The following is a 10,031-nucleotide window of genomic DNA, read 5'->3' on the forward strand; positions in this document are numbered from 1 at the left end:
AGTATCTGTGCGTGTAACTCTTCGCTCGAACGTGATGACAGTTTCCTCAAGACCGTCTGCTTCCAAATGGGGAGATACAGACTATACGGCGGGAACGCCTGCCGGCTCAACATGGTTTACACTTTACAGGATTGTAGTGGTGTTCGATCCGTGAAAGTGGTGGTAAAACTGAATATCCCCTCTTAAGAGCAGGTGGATGGATACCGGGTACATTCGGGAGGACGACGGTTCAATCCCGCGTCCGGCCATCCTGATTTAGGTTTTCCGTGATTTCCCTAAATCGCTCCAGGCAAATGCCGGGATGGTTCCTCTGAAAGGGCACGGCCGACTTCCTTCCCAATCCTTCCCTAATCCGATGAGACCGATGACCACGCTGTCTGGTCTCCTTCCCCAAACCAACCAACCAACCGGGTACATACTATTAACGCAGGAGAAGCAGGGACCGTTTTATTTGTAATGAGAGTGGAGTCCTCAGCACAAATTGCACGCGTCGTGTCAAGGTTTTAAAACCCACTTATGATCACTGTAAAAGGCTAACTTCAGCGGACATAGTTCCTCAAGGGACAGTCACTGGGCCTACCTAAGTTCCTCAGGAGCAACGCGAGCCATTGCTTGAAGGCCCTAGTGAATTTCTGCCGTTAAGCTTGCGAAGGGAATTTGCTGCTGTATCTTCCATGTCGCCGCTACCTCCACAAGAAAACAATAGTAGACGGGCGCAAGATGGTGTGGGATGAGACGATTCCGCTTCCCTTCTCCCCTCTACTGAAAAGATTCCCTTACAAGAGGCATCGCCCCTCACTTAGTTCAGACCAGCCGCACTACTCGTATATCGACGGACTTACCGGGCATCTCTCAGTCTGTAAAGTACTGCTACTCTTGCTTTGCATCTCAGGACGAGGAAAGCATGCCACAGGCCGCTGGTGATGAAACTCAGATCGTCGCACGTGTGACAGTGGAACACGAAGTGACTGTAGAAGACCTAACGCCAGTTTTAGTTTCCGTTGATTCGCAGAAGCCGCACTAGCTGCCTTAGGAAAAGTAGGAAGTCTCCTCTGCAGTTGATACGGAATTTACGCAGGCCCACCACGTTCCACCACGTAGCAGTAACCTTACTGCAAAGCCGCATGAGAGATAACGGGCTAGTTGTGGCGCCCTGAAAATATTCTAGGTTCAGAGTTGGTGTGACCGCGCTGGGGCGTCTTGCTAGGCCGCGGCTCGTCGTGATGCCGAACGTCAGCCGGGGTCCAGGCCGACGCCGTAGAAGGGAATTCCTTGGTGACACCGTGTCGATGAAAGATACTTCTATGGCGAGAGTGCCAAAGATGGCGGACTTCGTGAAGCCATCATCGCAGACATTCCACAGTTCGTATAGAAATCGATAGTAACCATATGAGTCATGATACCTAGAATAATGTACATTACCATTATTTGCACGAGGATTCTGATGGTGGAATCAGATTTTCAATATCTTTATTAGTTTAATGTTTAGTATCTGACGGTAAATTATACAACTAACAGCCAGCAACGAATTTCCAAAATCTAAACAGTTAATCCGATTTTTTCGGTCGACGTGTCTTTAGAAAGCTATTAATGTAAATCTAAATTGGTATAAATGACAGGCATGTAACTTGAATAGTACACGAGTTATTGCAGGTCAAAGTGGCCGATTACTGTCGATTGCGTCAGGCCATAAGTACTCCATAGTTACACGAAAAAATGGTAGCAGAATGCTTAGAAATATATTTATACATCTATGTCTTTTTTTATATCTGATATATACTATTCATGAAGAAATTGGTCAATTATTTACTGTGTTTTAGAAAGCACGTAGACATTAGGCTACTGGCTTATTTCTGTTCTATTACTTTGATAAATGTTTCATTAATTTGTTTATGTATTTAATAATATGTGTTAGAGCGTGTTTATGGTCCAGCCGTAGGAATATTTATTTAATTTCAAGTTATTTAAATGTAAATCTAGTATTTTGAATGTGTTTCATTATGTTTGTGAATGTGCGGTGGCTTGGAGACAGAGCGTAAGTGCACTAGCCAATCACAGCGATCGCTTCCAAACAGGACACGTGGAGAGAGTCGTGGTCAGTAGGGCACGACGGACGCACGGTCGCGGGAAAGGCTGGACGTGGAGCAGCGGCGTACAGTCGCGGAAAAATCTTGGAGAGTGGAGCAGTTTGCGTGTGGTAGCGGGGAGATAGAAATACTTCACAGTGCCAACTTGTGCACTTGTGAGATATCCGTTGTATCTGCAGTGAAGATGTAGTACGCGCTTAGAAGTGAATATTTTGCGAGCTATGTTGTTGCTAGTAACTAATTACGTGAAGTAGGAATTTATTGTTTCCCTGTTATTCAACTTATGGTTCAAATGGTTCTGACCACTACGAGACTCAATATCTGAGGTCATCAGTCCCCTAGAACTTGGAGCTACTTAAACCTAACTAACCTAAGGACATCACACACATTCATGCCTGAGGCAGGATTCGGTTCCAGACTGAAGCGCCTAGAACCGCTCGACCACAGCGGCCGGCATTCAACTTATATTTTATTTATTTGCTGGCCCATCGACACCAATAAATGTTTTACAGTAATAAAGGGAATTCTTAAAGGTACTTCTGCTATCGTAGTCAACATTAAAAGTCGTTAAAATACTACCTGCAGATTTTATTTAATTTCTATCTTTCATTTATAATTTTTTAATGTCACATTCATAATTCGCAAATGCTGAGTGATAGGAACCTTAGACCATTTGATTCATGTGTGTATTCATATTGTATACTGTAGACTTAGCAGTATTTAGCTTGTAATGCGGCAACTACGTATCCCACCCCATAGACAACGAAATCAGCCAAAACTGTCTACAATTCAACTCTGAGTCAGAGGGTGCGTAGTTAAGGCCCACCATCATTCGATTTTTATTTGAAATTACGCACGCAACAACCAGCGTATGCAGCCCGAGCGTGCGACGTCACGAAAAGAGAAGAAACATAAAGAGTGTGGAAGAGACGGACTCAGCACTTTATATTCAGATTCATCTGTTGACACTGACATGGTGTTGTTTACATAGTCCCGCGTAGTCAGCGCGTACACAACTTTCCCACTAGAGCGCGCCCCGCTAAGCACAACAGCGCAGGCGCAGCGCTCGTCCGTCTCCGTACTACGAGATGGCGGTCTTAGAGACGGACAAAATTCTGCTTCCGCCGATCCTCGTATTAATATGTAACGCAGCCAATGAGATTGCTGCTAACGTAGAACGTTTTCACCTCGCTGATCACACTCGCGCAGTGATACCTGAACGCACGAAGTATTATAACGAGCGTACAGACCTCCGATTAGTCAGTCTGCATTTGTCTGCACCAGTCTGTACCAGTCTTCATTAGTCTGCATTTGTCTGTACCAGTCTGTAGTCAAGTTTCAGTCTGCGCCTAATAAGATTATCATATTCCTGTACATAGCCATGAAGATAAATGAATAGACACTTTGTCAAGTATCAGAGATATGTGAGAATAAGATTAACGTACCAAGACCAAAGGAACTTCAGATTGTCAATTGTAAACAGCATCCAGAACCAAGTTAAGTTATTTTTATGCTTGTTATTATTTTAATAAATGTGTGTAAAATTAATCAAGTTCTGTTTAAAGTTGTTCACCGTCAATCTGCTACTCTAAGCGTGCAAGTGGCATTTCCATCGTCTGACCTAACGGCAGAAGATAAACACGCCACGATAAGACCACGAGACATATTGCTGACACTCGCCTACATCGCTAGAGCGACAAGTCAAATAATCTGATGGTGTGTGTACCGAAGGTCTTACAGTACGCACACCACACATGGAATGCGAGATACGTGCTTAAAAGTCACCTGCAAGTAATCATCTGAAATGTTCTGGTAATAACTGGATCTTTGTTACCTTGAATTTGAACCGAATAAGTTCTGACCTTACACTTGCGGCACTGAGACGCTTAACTTACTGTTCAACTGCAGACGTTGTATTTTAGCAAGACGTGTTATTGATTCATTTCCGTATTCTCGGCTTTTCTACGGTCCTGAATATGGCTCCTGCAGTATCCAGCGGTAGTGTGTTATTTTGTAGACAGGGAGTGCCACTGACTAATTTCGAAGTTCTTGATAACGGCCTAGCAATAGTCCGCACTTTTTGTTGCATTACTTTAATTCTTCTTTATGCCCCTTCAGGAATAGACTATTCCAAAGATCGAGTGGGATTTTACGAAGAGGATACAATTTACGTGTTTCGTTAAACCCAGCAGAAACGTCTGCTGTTTTACGTCTGCTGTTTTACGTCTTGGGAATCATGCCCCAAATTTTAGTTTCAGAAAGGAGCTACACGATTTGGTGTGCTCTTCGCTAATACGCGATACATGGATCTGTCAATACCCAGATATACGCGTTTTACAGTTACTTCCAGAAGCAGACTCGATCGTTTTTATCTTTTTGACTCATTATGTGGGCAACCGTTAGAGATACACGCGATACATATTTCACTCATCGCTGTGCCGTAGCTGTAACCTTAAATCATGTTCCGCAACCAGTGAAAACGTTTTGCTTCTCCTGGATGTTGAACACAACTCTTTTAATGGGCTGTTCCCTCAAGATTACCGTTCTATAGGTTTGGAACAGTAGCTTGTGTTGCAAGCATCGACATCCTTCTCTTATTTAATGTTGGTGAGGGCATGCAAAACCGTTGTTCCGGAAGGCGTTAATGCGTTACGGGACTAAGATAGCGGGAGATTTCCAGCAGACCCAGGAATTTTATTATTCCGTCTTATTAAAACTTTAAGAAGGTGCCGGACAAGCTCCCTTATGGAATATGGATGTCCGCCACGTTAATGTGAAGGTTCTTCAGTTAATGAGACAACAAATGGAAGGTCTCAGGGTGCGATGAGAGACCCGCTCATTCCTACAGGGTGAATTGATTTCCTTATAACATCTTATCCTGCTGCAGGTGTCTCGAATAAGAACACGTATTGCGTTCCTCACTCACACCGATGGTGAAGTAATTACGTCCCAACGTGATATTTCCAGAGTGATCTATAATTATTTTACCGACGTTTACGGCTGATACAATTTTCCCTGATGCATTTATTCCTGTCCAGGATTGCGTGCTTACTCCTGCATTAAACGATGAATTTCTAAGTGACTTCATTCGATGATTTACGTCGCCTTATCGTTGATTCACCATCGTAAAATCGCGGGGGCTCGACAGGATTCCTAATGAATTTTACGTACATATTTTCCCTCATATATAGGGGATATCATTAGATCACTGGTACATGACGCGATATAGTAGTTTTGATTCCTCCCCCTTGTAAGGCTGGAAAAATCGTTCTAATTCCGAAGACAACGCAACGACCAGACATAGATAAATTCCAAATGGTTCAAATGGCTCTGAGCACTAGGCGACTTAACTTCTGAGGTCATCAGTCGCCTAGAACTTAGAACTAATTAAACATAACTAACCTAAGGACATCACACACATCCATGCCCGAGGCAGGATTCGAACTTGCGACCGTAGCGGTCACGCGGTTCCAGACTGAAGCGACTTTAACCGCACGGCCACACCGGCCGGCTTGATAAATTCCACCCGATCATACTCCTCCAGTACAAAATTGTCGCCCCTGCGGTTAATAGCCGTTTGTCGATATTGCTAGAGAAAATTCTTGCTGTTCGCCAAAGTTGTTCGCCTGGGCACATGATCCTGATTTCAGTATCTGAATACCGGGTCATCATCTCGGGAGCTGCAGCCATTTCTGTTTCTGGTACCTTATTTTTCATTGATGTTAATAAATCATTTGATGGAGTCAGTCACAGTTTCTTGATGCAGGTCTTCGAGGCGACCAAGCACAATCACACTGCATTTCTGATATTATCCAATCTTTTTACTGGTATTCAAGCAACTGTCTTGATGAAAGAACAACTTACTCCTCAGATCACTGGGGTGCTAACCGCAGGGGAACCCCTGTCCATGTCGCTTTTGGTCTTTTTCCTAGATCCTCTGCTTCGGTGTATTGCTGATCAATCATGTGGCTGGAAGATGTTGGGAGACAGCTTCTCCGAGCGAGCGTTCACGGATGACGTAATGGTATTGCTGCGTCAGATCGTTGAATACCCTAGCTCAATGACATACTGCATTCCTCTTGTTCTCTCTCTCTGGGGTTCACATTAATGAACAGAAATACACCCTGGTACCATTGCCGGGTTTCCATCAACATGTCGTTCTACAGGCAGCGGTGGTTGCTCGCTACAAATCGTTGGGGATTAACGTGGATCGCTGCACGATGAAAATGGATGCACTTAATTGGCGGAAGATGACGGATCGAATTCAATTGGCAATTCGAGGATTTCCTTAGCTTTCTTCACAAAACACCGATCTTAAAATCCTACATATTCTGTAAAGCGCATTATGTTGCACAAATATCCCCGAGCCCTTTTATGATGGTGCGCAAATTGAGCCTAGTATTCGGTCGTTTCCTATGGAAAGGCTATATTTTTCGACTTCGGTATGAGGTGGTAGGGAGAATTCATCCCTTGGAGGGTTGGTAGCTCCCAGTATCAAAGTAAAGGATTAAATATTGTTTATATTGTGTAAAGTTTTGATATGTAGTTGAGCTATTCATCCCATTAGGTCTCCCTTATTTACGGGTCTTCGAACGGCCGGTGGACTGACCCTGCAGATGTTGGCCGGATCAGTTCTAAATTACGACGCATACGTGAACTTCATATCATAATAAGTTTCCTGAGAGCCGAAATTTTATCAGTGATACACTTTACCACCTGCTTTCTCCTTGTGGAGGACAATCATCCATCTCTCTGCGTTAAACGTCCACACCATTTATATTTTGAGAAAAAGTGTGTTTTCGTGTTAGTCTTCCCATTCTCCTGATGAAAATCCCGTCTTTGTGGAACAGGGCTTTTCATAATCTGATCCCGATCAACGGACCTCTATGACATTGGTCTTAGTCCGATTGTTCTTTGCGACACATGTCATCAACATTGTACGTTACCTCACAGGCTTCTCTGTTCCGTACAACAACACTGGAGCTAGATTCGCCAACAACTGGCTTCCCTTACCTGACGAGCTGAAGGTGCTTTCTCGGTTGAATAAATTCTCTGTCCGGACGTCTCCTTTTTCCTCCTTCTCTATACAGAACTGTCTCCTCGTTTCTTATTCGATTTACTAGCGTCACTAAGTTGCTGCCTTGCCTGCCCGTGAGTGGCAGAAGCAGCGCGTGTGGTTCAAATTGCTCTGAGCATATGGGACTTAACATCTGAGGTCATCAGTCCCCTAGAACGTAGAACTACTTAAACCTGACTAAACTAAGGTCATCACACAAATCCATGCCCGAGGCAGGATTCGAACCGGCGACCGGAGCGGTCGCGCGGTTCCAGACTGAAGCGCCTAGAACCGCTCGCCACAACGACCGGCCAGCTGCGCGTATCGAAAAGACCACTGTCGTATTATCTTTGAAGCGACCCCTAGTATTTCCATCTCGTCGTGTGGCGGAAATTCAGTCGGGATGGAGCTCCAGTGAGGTCCGCACAGCCAGTACTCGTCGACCGCTTGCAACACACATGCACTGTCCGACCGAAGGGGACTGGAGAGGGAACGACCGTTGGTTGGTCGTTTGGTCAGTCGTCTCGTCAGGTGAAGTGTATTTGGTCTTTTATCCGTTTCTGGGCCTCTTCAATTGGTGATCTTGCCGGACGTGGGTCGGTTCCTTCCTTGTGCAGAGATAACGGGTGGCCAATGAGCAGGTGTTACCTCTGCATGGTTGGGTCCGAGCCAGTGTGCCCGGGTCGCCGTGTCTCCGAGTTCCGAACGGACATGGAGTTGAGTCGGGTCTGAGCTGCAGTGAGATCCGGACAGCCAAGACTCACCCGACTGTTACTGGCACAAATGCCTTGAGTGAGGGCGACTTTGGCAAATCGTTCGGTCGATCGTCTAATCTGACCGCTTTGGGTTCTCTGTGTGTGTCGACTTGTCATTCGTCCTGGTTGTTCCACAGTGATTGCCTTTACGGTTGTTCCAGTTGTTGTGGATATGTTTTCGTGGAAGTGTGTCTAGCGTGCCTTATTTCAACTGAGCAATTATGTTGATGCTGGGTGCGTACTGGAGTAGGCAGTCGGTCGGTTGGGACATTGCAGCGAGGAAGTCTCAGAGGAGAAGGCATTAGCGTAGTGTTCTGCAGTATGTTTTTACTCGCCCTTTTGATGCTGTCGGTAACCTGTGTAGTCTGACAGCCTTTGGTGTTGCTCATATTTTTGAGTGGTTATTGTGCCTTGGCTGTTTTTAGACGCCAATTTTGAAGACCTATTGTGGTAGTGTCTTCGTCCTCGGCTGATATTTTCCGTTTTTGTGCCGTTGGTTGGGCTGAAGCGAATTGATTACGTAGGTTGGTCGGTCCTTCAGCCGTCCCTGGGTCGTTTTGCCATCCGATTGTTTAGTATTCCGCTTGGCTGCCTCTCTCTCCTAAAGTTACCTCCTCAGGCCGACCCTTGGAGCACGTTTGAGCACCTCTGTTCTGTTGTTTTGTTATGATTTTCTTTTAGTCTTAATTAATGTTCGAGGCCTTCAGCCGTCTATTAATTTAGTTTGTTTTAATGTAAAGATAAGGCCTTCAGCCGTCTTAAAATAAAATTTTAAAAGTCACTTGTTTAAAACCTTTTAAAATTTTCCTCTCTATCTGAAATTCTTATTATCCAGGCCTTAAACTCAGGTCTTCTATCTCCAGTGTGTGGCCTTCAGCCGAGTTTTTATGTAAAATTTCGTAACTGAGGCCTTCAGGCGTATGTATTCCTTAAAGCAATTTTAATAATTTGTGTTCGGGCCTTCAGCCGTATTGTTTCTGAATGCTTTTAAGGACAAGTGTGATTAAGTGTTTTAGGAAAATGAAGTTTGTATGTTTTGTGCAACTGACAGTAACTGATGTTGGCCCCTTTCCCCAACTACAACCTGATCCACTCTGTCCTGCAAAACCATATTTCAGATTAATTTTATCGACTGGCTCCTCGGACACTACGCCCACTATGTAGTCAGGTGTGACAACAGTCCTGAGCTGCTTGTTTTCCGCCAGTATACCGTGAACGCGCATTGGAAATGCCAGAGGATTATACGCTATCGTACTCTATTGACAAAAATTTTGTACCTTGTATTTAACCGTCAAGTTATCCGATGGTTTTGTTCTCTTTTGTGCTATAGCCTTCTCTCACTGTGTTCTTCATAGAGAAAAAAAATTATTTTCTTTTGAGCCCCTGATTTATGGACTTTGTGTACCAAGTTAATTTTCACAAAAAATTAAGAAATAAATACATTGAAAAATATAAAAAATTAAATAAAAACCAGGACGGGACCACTTGAGGGATCAGCAGAATGACATGCGGAGGGCGCGGGGGAGGCATCGTAGCCAGGCCTCGGGATTCGGCCCCTGCCCACTTTGTCTCCACCTATCCGGAAGCTAACTGTTTCCGTTCTTTCTTGTAATGTAACAAGAAATCTTAACTGAGATAAACGGAGCATTAGTTTTGTAATTCACAGGTTATTATGTTTTCCGAGAAAAGGGAAAAAAATGATAAATTGACCCCTCACGATAATCGGGACGTTCGAGTTTGAGTCCCAGTCACGCACAAATTTTCATTACCGTCATTCCATTATACAGCTTATAGCTGTGATTATTCGCAACTGCGAAGATATTTCTTGTGTTTATAGCAGCCGTAGTCGCTGCAGTGCCTGAACTGTTGTAACCTGTTGTGATCGCGACCGGAACGGTCGCGGGGTGGCCGAGAAAGCGCGGCGGGACCAAACGGAGAGCGGCCCGTGCACAAACAAACGAACAGAAACGACGGACACGAAACAACGACGGTCGATGGAGAAAGACCTTACGACGACAACACGTAAGACGCAACGGAGTGACAACCAAACGAATCTAAGACGTCCACGATTAACGAGATCAAAGTACGATAAACACGATGTCTTGTCGAGGCGATGTGTCGAGACACGCGCAA

Source organism: Schistocerca cancellata, chromosome 4 (genome assembly GCF_023864275.1).
Source record: "Schistocerca cancellata isolate TAMUIC-IGC-003103 chromosome 4, iqSchCanc2.1, whole genome shotgun sequence".
Classification (NCBI taxonomy): Eukaryota; Metazoa; Arthropoda; class Insecta; order Orthoptera; family Acrididae; genus Schistocerca; species Schistocerca cancellata.